Source organism: Bufo bufo, chromosome 4 (genome assembly GCF_905171765.1).
Source record: "Bufo bufo chromosome 4, aBufBuf1.1, whole genome shotgun sequence".
Lineage (NCBI taxonomy): Eukaryota > Metazoa > Chordata > Amphibia > Anura > Bufonidae > Bufo > Bufo bufo.
In genome coordinates this window covers 170,051,543-170,063,909 of record NC_053392.1, presented here as the reverse complement: position 1 = coordinate 170,063,909, position 12,367 = coordinate 170,051,543, and the positions used below count along the sequence as shown (strand labels likewise).

General features: G+C 45.9%; 1 pseudogene; it reads right to left on the bottom strand.

Annotated features, from left to right (window-relative positions):
- The window catches only part of LOC120999078, a 40,990-nt pseudogene extending 33,162 nt beyond the window's left edge, over positions 1-7,828 (bottom strand).
- Between the last annotated feature and the right edge of the window lie 4,539 nt (positions 7,829-12,367).

Sequence of the window (12,367 nt, the reverse complement as noted above, 5' to 3'; positions counted from 1 at the left end):
GTACCTGGCCTCTGGTGTTGCAAAAAACCTCCCTCTGAGTCACTTTGAAGACACTGGCCTGAAAGTGCTAAAAATGACCCCTCTTCCTCCTCTTCCTCCTGGGCCACCTCCTCTTCCATCATCGCCCTAAGTGTTTTCTCAAGGAGACATAGAAGTGGTATTGTAACGCTGATAACAGCGTCATCGCCACTGGCCATGTTGGTGGAGTACTCGAAACAGCGCAACAGGGCACACAGGTCTCGCATGGAGGCCCAGTCATTGGTGGTGAAGTGTGTCTGATCCGCAGTGCGACTGACCCGTGCGTGCTGCAGCTGAAACTCCACTATGGCCTGCTGCTGCTCGCACAATCTGTCCAGCATATGCAAGGTGGAGTTCCACCTGGTGGGTACGTCGCATATGAGGCGGTGAGCAGGAAGGCCGAAGTTACGCTGTAGCGCAGACAGGCGAGCAGCGGCAGGGTGTGAACGCCGGAAGCGCGAACAGACGGCCCGCACTTTATGCAGCAGCTCTGACATGTCGGGGTAGTTGCGAATGAACTTCTGCACCACCAAATTCAGCACATGCGCCAGGCAAGGGATGTGCGTCAAACCGGCTAGTCCCAGAGCTGCAACGAGATTTCGCCCATTATCGCACACCACCAGGCCGGGCTTGAGGCTCACCGGCAGCAACCACTCATCAGTCTGTTGTTCTATACCCCGCCACAACTCCTGTGCGGTGTGGGGCCTGTCCCCCAAACATATGAGTTTCAGAATGGCCTGCTGACGTTTACCCGGGCTGTGCTGAAGTTGGTGGTAAATGGTGTGTGGCTGACTGGATGAGCAGGTGGAAGAAGAGGAGGAGGAAGCTGAGTAGGAAGAGGAGGAGACAGGAGGCAAAGAATGTTGCCCTGCGATCCTTGGCGGCGGAAGGACATGCGCCAAACAGCTCTCCGCCTGGGGCCCAGCCGCCACTACATTCACCCAGTGTGCAGTTAGGGAGATATAGCGTCCCTGGCCGTGCTTTCTGGTCCACGTATCTGTGGTTAGGTGGACCTTTCCACAGATGGCGTAGCGCAGTGCACACTTGATTTTATCGGACACTTGGTTGTGCAGGGAAGGCACGGCTCTCTTGGAGAAGTAGTGGCGGCTGGGAACAACATACTGTGGGACAGCAAGTGACATGAGCTCTTTGAAGCTGTGTGTGTCCACCAGCCTAAATGACAGCATTTCATAGGCCAGTCGTTTAGAAATGCTGGCATTCAGGGCCAGGGATCGAGGGTGGCTAGGTGGGAATTTACGCTTTCTCTCAAATGTTTGTGAGATGGAGAGCTGAACGCTGCCGTGTGACATGGTTGAGATGCTTGGTGACGCAGGTGGTGGTGTTGGTGGTACATCCCATGTTTGCTAGGCGGCAGGTGCCAACGTTCCTCCAGAGGCAGAGGAAGAGGCCGAGGCGGCGGCGGCAGCAGCAGAAGAGGCCGAGGCAGCAGCAGAAGAGGCCGAGGCGGCAGCAGCAGAAGAGGCAGCAGGGGGAGCCTGAGTGACTTCCTTGTTTTTAAGGTGTTTACTCCACTGCAGTTCATGCTTTGCATGCAGGTGCCTGGTCATGCAGGTTGTGCTAAGGTTCAGAACGTTAATGCCTCGCTTCAGGCTCTGATGGCACAGCGTGCAAACCACTCGGGTCTTGTCGTCAGCACATTGTTTGAAGAAGTGCCATGCCAGGGAACTCCTTGAAGCTGCCTTTGGGGTGCTCGGTCCCAGATGGCGGCGGTCAGTAGCAGGCGAAGTCTCTTGGCGGCGGGTGTTCTGATTTTGCCCACTGCTCCCTCTTTTGCTACGCTGTTGGCTCGGTCTCACCACTGCCTCTTCCTCCGAACTGTGAAAGTCAGTGGCACAACATTCATTCCATGTGGGGTCTAGGACCTCATCGTCCCCTGTATCGTCTTCCACCCAGTCTTGACCCCTGACCTCCTGTTCAGTCTGCACACTGCAGAAAGACGCAGCAGTTGGCACCTGTGTTTCGTCATCATCAGAGACGTGCTGAGGTGGTATTCCCATGTCCTCATCATCAGGAAAAATAAGTGGTTGTGCGTTAGTGCATTCTATCTCTTCCACCCCTGGGGAAGGGCTAGGTGGATGCCCTTGGGAAACCCTGGCAGCAGAGTCTTCAAACAGCATAAGAGACTGCTGCATAACTTGAGGCTCAGACAGTTTCCCTGATATGCATGGAGGTGATGTGACAGACCGATGGGCTTGGTTTTCATGCGCCATCTGTGCGCTTTCTGCAGAAGACTGGGTGGGAGATAATGTGAACGTGCTGGATCCACTGTCGGCCACCCAATTGACTAATGCCTGCACCTGCTCAGGCCTTACCATCCTTAGAACGGCATTGGGCCCCACCAAATATCGCTGTAAATTCTGCTGGCTACTGGGACCTGAGGTAGTTGGTTCACTAGGACGTGTGGCTGTGGCAGAACGGCCACGTCCTCTCCCAGCACCAGAGGGTACACTAACACCACCATGTCCACGTCCGCGTCCCTTATTAGATGTTTTCCTCATTGTTCCCGTTCACAACAATTTTGAGAATGGCAAATTTGGGAATGCTTTTTCAACCCAGAACAAAAAGTCTGCTTTTACGGTCACTACAAATAACTTGACCAGCTAAAACTGTGCAGATTTGGTTGAATAGAGATGTGAGACCTGTTTTTTTTTTGCGCTGTGTGACAGTTATAGGTTTAATCACAGAATGACACTTCTATCAGCACGCTAGCGTGTGTCTTAGGTTTTTCTGAATGACACTATCAATACCTTCAATGTAAGATTTTCTTTTTGGGATAGATTTCAAGTAGGCCTCAAATACCACAAACTAGTTATTTTCAGAATGGCAAATTTGGGAATGCTTTTTCAACCCAGAACAAAAAGTCTGCTTTTACGGTCACTACAAATAACTTGACCAGCTAAAACTGTGCAGATTTGGTTGAATAGAGATGTGAGACCTGTTTTTTTTTTTGCGCTGTGTGACAGTTATAGGTTTAATCACAGAATGACACTTCTATCAGCACGCTAGCGTGTGTCTTAGGTTTTTCTGAATCACACTATCAATACCTTCAATGTAAGATTTTCTTTTTGGGATAGATTTCAAGTAGGCCTCAAATACCAGAAACTAGTTATTTTGAGAATGGCAAATTTGGGAATGCTTTTTCAACCCAGAACAAAAAGTCTGCTTTTACGGTCACTACAAATAACTTGACCAGCTAAAACTGTGCAGATTTGGTTGAATAGAGATGTGAGACCTGTTTTTTTTTTGCGCTGTGTGACAGTTATAGGTTTAATCACAGAATGACACTTCTATCAGCACGCTAGCGTGTGTCTTAGGTTTTTCTGAATCACACTATCAATACCTTCAATGTAAGATTTTCTTTTTGGGATAGATTTCAAGTAGGCCTCAAATACCACAAACTAGTAATTTTGAGAATGGCAAATTTGGGAATGCTTTTTCAACCCAGAACAAAAAGTCTGCTTTTACGGTCACTACAAATAACTTGACCAGCTAAAACTGTGCAGATTTGGTTGAATAGAGATGTGAGACCTGTTTTTTTTTTGCGCTGTGTGACAGTTATAGGTTTAATCACAGAATGACACTTCTATCAGCACGCTAGCGTGTGTCTTAGGTTTTTCTGAATCACACTATCAATACCTTCAATGTAAGATTTTCTTTTTGGGATAGATTTCAAGTAGGCCTCAAATACCACAAACTAGTTATTTTCAGAATGGCAAATTTGGGAATGCTTTTTCAACCCAGAACAAAAAGTCTGCTTTTACGGTCACTACAAATAACTTGACCAGCTAAAACTGTGCAGATTTGGTTGAATAGAAATGTCAGGTCTATTTTTTAGGCGCTGGGTGACAGGCTCAACTTGCCCCTGATGTAATATATGGCCAAAAAATAACCACACTGTTGATGGTTAAATGCACTTGGGTGACACAGGCTCAGCCTGCAGCTGATGTAGTATATGGCCAAAAAATAATCAGACTGTTGATGGTTAAATGCACTTGGGTGACACAGGCTCAGCCTGCAGCTGATGTAGGATATAGCACAAAATAACCACACTATCGATGGTTAAATACACTTGGTGATAGCTCGTGCTGGCGCACCACAAGTCACAAAATGGCCGCCGATCACCCCAGAAAAAAGTGATCTAAAAACGCTCTGGGCAGCCTCAAAAAAGTGAGCAAGTCAATAATAGCACTTCAATGATCCACAGCTGCAGATCGATCACAGAATCAAGTCTTTTGGAGGAGTTAATCTGCCTAATCTCGCCCTAACGTCGCAGCTGCAACCTCTCCCTATACTGATCATAGCAGAGTGACGTGCGGCGCTACGTGACTCCAGCTTAAATAGAGGCTGGGTCACATGGTGCACTGGCCAATCACAGCCATGCCAATAGTAGGCATGGCTGTGATGGCCTCTTGGGCCAAGTAGTATGACGCTTGTTGATTGGCTGCTTTGCAGCCTTTCAAAAAGCGCCAAGAAAGCGGCGAACACCGAACCCGAACACGGACTTTTACGAAAAAGTTCGGGTTCGGGTCCGTGTCACGGACACCCCAAAATTCGGTACGAACCCGAACTATACAGTTCGGGTTCGCTCATCCCTAGTCTCTGGCTCCTCCTGCTTCCTCTTCTGCTGCAGTCGCGGCCTCTTCATACACCTCTGGAGTGACAGTGCCACGTGGCACCCCGCAAACAGAGGATCTGCCAGCAACACCAACACCTGGGTCACCAAGCATCTCCACAATGTCCCACGGAAGCGTTCAGCTCTCCATATCCCAAACACTGGAGAGGAAGTACCCCCCTACCCACCCGCGATACCTAGCCCTGAATGTCAGTATTTCTAAATTACTGGCCTTTGAAATGCTGTCATTCCGTCTGGTGGAGACGTATAGTTTTAAAGGCCTTATGGCGGTGGCTGTCCCACAGTACATCGTGCCCAGCCGCCACTACTTTTCAAGGCGAGCCATCCCTTCCCTGCACAACCAAGTAGGGGACAAAATCAGGTGTTCACTGCGCAATGCCATCTGTGGCAAGGTGCACCTGACTACGGATACGTGGACATGTAAGCACGGTCAGGGCCATTATATCTCAATAACAGCACACTGGGTAAATGCAGTGGCGGCTGGGCCTGATGCGGATAGCAGTTTGGCGCATGTCCTTCCATCACCAAGGATTGCAGGGCGCTTCAGTTTGCCCCCTGTTGCGTCCTCCTCCTACTCTGCTTCCTCATCCTCTACCAGCTCCTCATCCGGTCAGCGTAACACCTTCACCACCAACTTCAGCACAGCCAGGGATAAACGACAGCAGGCAGTTTTAAATCTTATCTGTTTGGGGGACAAACCCCACACCGCGCAGGAGCTGTGGACGGGCCTTGAACAACAGAGCGATTAGTGGTTTGTGCCAGTCAGCCTCAAGCCCGGCCTGGTGGTGTGCAATAATGGGTGAAATCTCGTAGCAGCTCTGGGACTAGCCGGTTTGACACACATCCCTTGCCTGGCGCATGTGCTGAATTTGGTGGTGCAGAGATTCCTTAAAAATTACCCCGAGATGTCAGAGCTGCTGCATAAAGTGCGTGCCGTCTATGCGCGCTTTCGGCGTTCTCACCCTGCTGCTGCTCACCTGTCAGCGCTGCAGCGTAACTTCGGCCTACCCGATCACCGCCTCATATGCGACGTGCCCACAAGGTAGAACTACACCTTGCACATGCTGGCCAGACTATGCTAGCAGCAGCAGGCGATAGTGGAGTTACAGCTGCAGCACGCACGGGTGAGTCGCTCGGCGGAACAGTACCACTTCACCACCAATGACTGGGCCTCCATGCGAGAACTGTGTTCCTTGTTGCCCTGTTTCGAGTACTCCACCAAGATGGCCGGTGCCGATAATGCCATTCTCAGTGTTACTATCCTACTTCTATGCCTTCTTGAAAAAACGCTCATGGCGATGATGGAAGAGGATGTGGCACAGGAGGAGGAGGAGGAAGAGGGATCATTTCATAGGTTTTCCGGCCAGTCATTCCCAAGTGGCTCCGAGGCTGTGTTCCTGCACACACAAACCCAAGGTGCACAATTGTCCAGCCAGGGCACAGTTCAGGAGGATGATGAGGAGGAGGAGAAGGAGGAGGAGGAACCAGGTTTCACAGCAGGGTGTCACCCAGACCAGCTCATGGCCATCACTGGTGCGTGGATGGGGGGATACAGAGGACACAGACGATACACCTCCCACAGAGGACAGCTTTTCGTTGCCTCTGGGCAGCCTGGCACACACGAGCGATTACATGCTGCAGTGTCTCCGCAACGACCGCCGAGTTGCCCACATTCTAACTTGTGCTGATTACTGGGTGGCCACGATGCTGGATCCCCATTACAGGGACAACGTACCGTCCTTAATTCCGTCACTGGAGCGTGATCGTAAGATGCGCGAGTACAAGCGCACGCTGGTAGACGCGCTGCTGGTGGCATTCCCACCTGACAGCCGGGGCACAGTGTAAGCACAAGGGGAAGGCAGATGACGAGGAAGAGGTTGCCAACGCAGCTGGGGCACCGCCAGCACCTCAGAAGGCAGGGTTAGCATGGCTGAAATTTGGAAAAACTTTGTCAGCACGCCACAACAACCAGCACTACCAACTGATATGGAACGTCTTAGCAGGAGGCAGCATTTCACCAACATGGTGGAGCAGTATGTGTGCACACGCCTACACGTACTGAATGACGCGTCTGCCCCCTTCAACTTCTGCGTCTCCAAATTGGACACATGGCCTGAGCTTGCTCTTTATGCATTGGAGGTACTGGCCTGCCCTGCAGCCAGTGTATTATCTGAACGTGTGTTTAGCACGACAGGGGGCGTCATCACAGACAAGCGCAGTTGCCTGTCCACAGCCAATGTGGACAAGCTCACGTTCATTAAAATGAACCAGGCATGGATCCCTCAGGACTTGTCCGTACCTTGTGCAGAATTGACATGTATATCGGCACTAAGCAGCCATTGCAGCGCAATTGCTCATGTTTGTATTTCGGATATTTCACACTCTTTTGGAGTGAACCTTAATTTTACAAAATTAAATTAAAACCAAAAACCTGTGTTGGCTATCTCGTCCTCCTCCACCGCCACTTCCACCTACTCCGCTACGTCCACCGCCTCCTCAAACTCCTACTCCATATTGAACTCCACCTCATAAATCCATTTTATTTATTTTTTGTACGTGTTTTATTTTATATCATTTCACTACTTTGTCATTTACATTTTCGGGCGAAATTCACCAATTTTTGTGTGTATAGTACCACTGCTATACCTAGTAGACCGGTAAAAAAAAAAAATTGGCAGTTACATTTTATGGTGAAATTAACAAATGTTTGGGTGTATAGTACCACTGCTATACCTAGTAGACAGGTTAAACAAAACAAAAAAATTGTCATTTACTTTTTCAGGTGAAATTAACCAATTTTTGGGTGTATAGTACCACTGCTATACCTAGTAGGCCGGTTAAAAAATAAATAAATTGTAATTTATATTTTAGGGTGAAATTCACCAATTTTGGTGTGTATAGTACCACCTAGTGGACCGGTAAAAAAAAATAAAAAATTATTGTCAGTTTATGGTGAAATTAACAAATTTTTGGGTGTATAGTACCACTGCTATATATATGATTACCTGCCCTTGTAATCTCCTGTATGTTGGGATGACCACCAGGGAGCTGCGCGTTAGGGTATTTGAACATGCAAGCAAGATCCGCCAGGCAGCTACCATTGCACAGGATGAGCTGACCCAGTTCCAACCCATAGCCCTGCACTTTAGGGACCATCATAAGGGGGATCCCCGAGAGTTACAATGCATGGGTATCGATAGGGTTTCCATGGGCTGCCGTTTAGGTGATATCAAGAAACGCCTCCTGCAATTGGAGACCAAATGGATTGTTCTACTTAAGAGTGAGATCCCTAGAGGTCTCAATGAGACTGTTAGCTTCAAGTCTTTTCTATAAATCGTGCTTTTTAACCTTAATTATATGTTAGTTGTCCTTTTATTATGTACTTATTGTTGTTATTTGTATTTCATAGTACATCTAATTGCTGCGATTGTGTGTGGTCCTTTTGGAGATTTGCGAGCTTCGGGCCTAGAGGAGCACAACTCTCTACGGAGCAATGGACAACTATCAAAACCCCAGCACCTATCTTATGGTGTGGGAAGTGACCCTTGCCTGTCGCTCCTTGTGCCTTTTACCCCCAGTTGGTTGACTTGGGCCGCCATGTGAAGTGGGTGGGGGAATGGTTCTGATTATGCGCCTAGTATTTATCAGCTCTGTGGCTATTCAGCTCAGGGCCTTATTGCACTATGCATTTTAAGTGGTCACTTCATTAATTGTATGGTTATTTATCATCACTTGTATATTTTTCACGTATTATTTTGTAATTTTTACTTTTTTCACATGTTTGTGTACATATATGAATTATTATTATGTCTGATGTATTGATCATATGAATTTATTTATACATGACATCAGAATAGGGGCATGGGAGAGTGCCTTTCTCTCTATATATATTTTTTTATCTAGTAGGGTTTGATGGCTTCTTATCAGTGCACTTGTATTACTAAGTTATCACATTTATGTATTTATATAATTAAGTATAAATAATTTCACTAGGATTATATGGCACTATATCACCGTTTTATGTTTATGATCCCATATATGTTCAGGGTCATTTCCCCACTCATGGTACAGGCTATTGTTACTATCGCTACTTTTAACTATCCATCATGGTATGATCGAATGGGGGATTAACCTGCTTATCTTACCATTTTATATTTATTTATTTTATTTTCTTCTTTTTTCTCAGGTTATACTAATATGGGGTATATATAGGGACTTTGATTCTATATGCATTGTAATGGAAAGATATAATGTAATTGAAATGGATTATGCTACCCTTTTGGTATTGCAATGTTCATCTAACGCTACTCTGGTATGCTGGACCCTTGAGAAGATACTCCGAAAAACATTGCGATCTGCGGTCCTATCTCCACCTGGCATATGAGCATTGCACCGGTGCGCTGCGGGGTTGCATCGTGGTGGTGCTCCATACCTGGTCCCCTGTGAGCCGGCTGACGCGTGCCCTCATGTCATGCGATCGGACGGGAGGGGTGTGTGGCTGCGCGTTGTTAGTGCGGCTCCCTCCTCCCTGTCTGGCCATGTGACGCAGTGGGCGTGCCTCGTCTGGTTTCTGGTATTGGGTGGCGCGCCTCTATGATGTCATGCTCTACATCACTGGGCGCATGCGCTAATCAACTGCCGGCTGTGGACCACACTATTTAAAGATGGACACTTTGTTATCTTTACCTCCTGACGAAGCCTTTCTAGGCGAAACGCGCGTCGAGGTGCAGCTCCAGTCACAGACTCTGGGTTCCAGCATACCATGGGTAATTTATGTTTTGTTTCATGCTTGGTTAGTTTGTTATTTTAGTGTTTGTAAAGTAGAAATACCGGCTCACTATTTCTGTGGTTTGAAATGTATCCGCGTGCTCGGTGTCTTGGTTTTTCAACCTCTTTGGACAGGTACAGAGAAATAATGGGAAGATTCAGACTCCAGCACTCACTTTTTTGAAGTGTCAAGTTCTCCGTCTTTATTTAGCAGTTGTGCACAGACAATACAGGACTCAAATTCTCTCTGGTGTAGGCTGTTGACGCGTTTTGAAAGATTCTTATTCCTAACAGTGGTGTGCGTCTGGTGTTCTCAGGTATAAGTAGGAGCTCAAATGTGTATAATTAGCGCTGTAGTCACTCCCACCTATGACTATGCAGAGGGTAGGGAGAGAGAATAGCACGGGGCAATTGGAGTTCCTCCCCTTTGCACAACACATGTCTCTAATAGTTATCACCTGGAGCATCAGAATCATTCCATTCGAATATCTGACATACAGAGATTTACATAAAGTTACTTTAAAAACAAGCTTATTTCTATACATACAGATTGTCTCTTCTAACTTAATAAAAGTTGTGTAACATGCAAATAAAATAATAGAAAAAATAGAAAAAGAAGAGGGACAAATGCGGAAAAAACTCTGCTAGCAAATCTGCTGCGTTAGATAGGTATCCATTCACATTATACTCGCGTTACTTCTCAATTTGATTTTTCAGAAAATATTACTGAATATTTTAGTAGAAGATATCCATAATTGTTCGGCATGCGTGCCATGAGGAAAAAAGGAAATATAAATAAACATTTAATAAAAGTGCATGATTTCCCTTCTCAGATTTAAACCTTTTGGATATCTTGTTTCCAGTTTAAATATCCAAAAGGCCTCTCTCAGATTGACTTGATGTTTTATATCCCCTCCTCTAATAGAGGTTTTGACCTGTTCTATGGCATATGTTTTGAAATACTTGGGGCTGCGATTGTGTTTTTCAATAAAATGTCTTGCCACATTTGATATGTTAGTATAGGAGGGATTGTCTATATAGTTTAGGTGTTCCAGGATTCGGTTTTTGAATTTTCTTATAGTGCACCCTATATACATTTTGTCACATTGTTCACACCAGATCACATAAACTACTGCTTTTGTATTGCAGTTGATATAAGACTTGATATTATGAGTCTGTGTGTGATCTGTGTTACAAAAGGTTTTTGTATTTTGTACATAATTACAGGTGCGGCAACGCTGACTACCGCAGCTAATTATGGAGTTTTTTCCGCATTTTTCCCTCTTCTTTTTCTATTTTTTCTATTATTTTATTTGCATGTTACACAACTTTTATTAAGTTAGAAGAGACAATCTGTATGTATAGAAATAAGCTTGTTTTTAAAGTAACTTTACACTGCGTGCAGAATTATTAGGCAAATGAGTATTTTGACCACATCATCCTCTTTATGCATGTTGTCTTACTCCAAGCTGTATAGGCTCGAAAGCCTACTACCAATTAAGCATATTAGGTGATGTGCATCTCTGTAATGAGAAGGGGTGTGGTCTAATGACATCAACACCCTATATCAGCTGTGCATAATTATTAGGCAACTTCCTTTCCTTTGGCAAAATGGGTCAAAAGAAGGACTTGACAGGCTCAGAAAAGTCAAAAATAGTGAGATATCTTGCAGAGGGATGCAGCACTCTTAAAATTGCAAAGCTTCTGAAGCGTGATCATCGAACAATCAAGCCTTTCATTCAAAATAGTCAACAGGGTCGCAAGAAGCGTGTGGAAAAACCAAGGCGCAAAATAACTGCCCATGAACTGAGAAAAGTCAAGCGTGCAGCTGCCAAGATGCCACTTGCCACCAGTTTGGCCATATTTCAGAGCTGCAACATCACTGGAGTGCCCAAAAGCACAAGGTGTGCAATACTCACAGACATGGCCAAGGTAAGAAAGGCTGAAAGACGACCACCACTGAACAAGACACACAAGCTGAAACGTCAAGACTGGGCCAAGAAATATCTCAAGACTGATTTTTCTAAGGTTTTATGGACTGATGAAATGAGAGTGAGTCTTGATGGGCCAGATGGATGGGCCCGTAGCTGGATTGGTAAAGGGCAGAGAGCTCCAGTCCGACTCAGACGCCAGCAAGGTGGAGGTGGAGTACTGGTTTGGGCTGGTATCATCAAAGATGAGCTTGTGGGGCCTTTTCGGGTTGAGGATGGAGTCAAGCTCAACTCCCAGTCCTACTGCCAGTTTCTGGAAGACACCTTCTTCAAGCAGTGGTACAGGAAGAAGTCTGCATCCTTCAAGAAAAACATGATTTTCATGCAGGACAATGCTCCATCACACGCGTCCAAGTACTCCACAGCGTGGCTGGCAAGAAAGGGTATAAAAGAAGAAAATCTAATGACATGGCCTCCTTGTTCACCTGATCTGAACCCCATTGAGAACCTGTGGTCCATCATCAAATGTGAGATTTACAAGGAGGGAAAACAGTACACCTCTCTGAACAGTGTCTGGGAGGCTGTGGTTGCTGCTGCACGCAATGTTGATGGTGAACAGATCAAAACACTGACAGAATCCATGGATGGCAGGCTTTTGAGTGTCCTTGCAAAGAAAGGTGGCTATATTGGTCACTGATTTGTTTTTGTTTTGTTTTTGAATGTCAGAAATGTATATTTGTGAATGTTGAGATGTTATATTGGTTTCACTGGTAAAAATAAATAATTGAAATGGGTATATATTTGTTTTTTGTCAAGTTGCCTAATAATTATGCACAGTAATAGTCACCTGCACACACAGATATCCCCCTAAAATAGCTAAAACTAAAAACAAACTAAAAACTACTTCCAAAAATATTCAGCTTTGATATTAATTAGTTTTTTGGGTTCATTGAGAATATGGTTGTTGTTCAATAATAAAATTAATCCTCAAAAATAC